The sequence below is a fragment of the Rhinopithecus bieti genome, unplaced genomic scaffold (genome assembly GCF_001698545.2).
Source record: "Rhinopithecus bieti isolate Rb0 unplaced genomic scaffold, ASM169854v2 scaffold_13351, whole genome shotgun sequence".
Lineage (NCBI taxonomy): Eukaryota > Metazoa > Chordata > Mammalia > Primates > Cercopithecidae > Rhinopithecus > Rhinopithecus bieti.
The window spans coordinates 4039119-4040260 of NW_016807514.1; positions in this window are offsets into that span (position 1 = coordinate 4039119).

Sequence of the window (1142 nt, forward strand, 5' to 3'; positions counted from 1 at the left end):
TTGTGCCTGGTCCTGAATTCCTGACCCGACCCTCACGCCTGAGGAGGTGGCAGAGGCCTAGCCCTGCCGCCTTCAGTGACCTCCGACCACTGCTTGGGAGGTGTAGCTTAAACCCCGTGTTGCTGATGGGGCCTGGGCCAACCCCTGCCCGTGCTGCTTGAAGCAGAAGCCGGCTGCTCCTTCCAGCACTGCTGCCTGTGGCAGAGCAGTGTCCCCTCCACGTGGAAACCGCCGGGGCCGGGATCAGCTGTCCCCCAAGGCCAGCTGCCAGGGAGGCTGAGCCGGGAGGATGGAGGCTGCAGTGAGCCTGGATGGTGCCAGGTCCCAGGCTGGGTCCCAGGCATAGCTTCCTGCTGACTTACTGCTCGAAGGGAGAGGGTGGCCTCCTGGGTCTGAAACATGGTCTCACTGGTTGTGGATGAGAGTTTGGCCTCAGGACCCTGAGCCAGGAACAGACAGAGCTGACTGGTGGCCACTGGGGCCTCTGAAGGGCAGGCGTCCCGACCCATGGGGCTGGGCTGACCCCCTCTTCCCTGCCCACAGCTCCTGCGCCGCCTCTCTCCATTGAGGATTCCAGGGGTCATCCCGTCCCTGCCCTGTGACCCCCATCTCTGGCCCCACGGCCGCGGGGTTGTCACGACCTTGCAGACCCCACCCTGGAGGCATGTGCTTTCCAAGCGGGCTGGTGCAGCCCCACAGCCGGAGACCTGGGATTCCAGGAGGGAGGGCGGAGCAGTGGGGCGGGGAGGGCCTCGGCACCCCTCCAGGACCGGATCGTGTTGGGACTGGCGTCCAGGGTCACTGGACAGGCCACCGGGGCTGGGTCTGACCAGACTGGGGCGGGGCACGAAGCCGAGGTTCCCGGAGGGGGGTCCCGGCCGGCGTCCTGGGGGTGGCGGTCCCCTCCCGGCACCGGTGCTGGCACGGGGCGGCCTGCGGGCTGCGCGGTCCCTCCCGGGAGGCGGAGGAAGGCGGCGAGGAGGGAGGAGGGAGGAGGAGGCAGGGAGGGGGCCGGAGCCGAGCCGAGCCGAGCGGAGCGCGGGGAGGACCCGAGGGCGGAGCGGAGCGCGGCGGGCAGGGCCGAGCGACCCCAGAGAGGCCCCGCGTCCCTCCTCGGTGCCCCCCCCGCGCCTCCTCCTCCC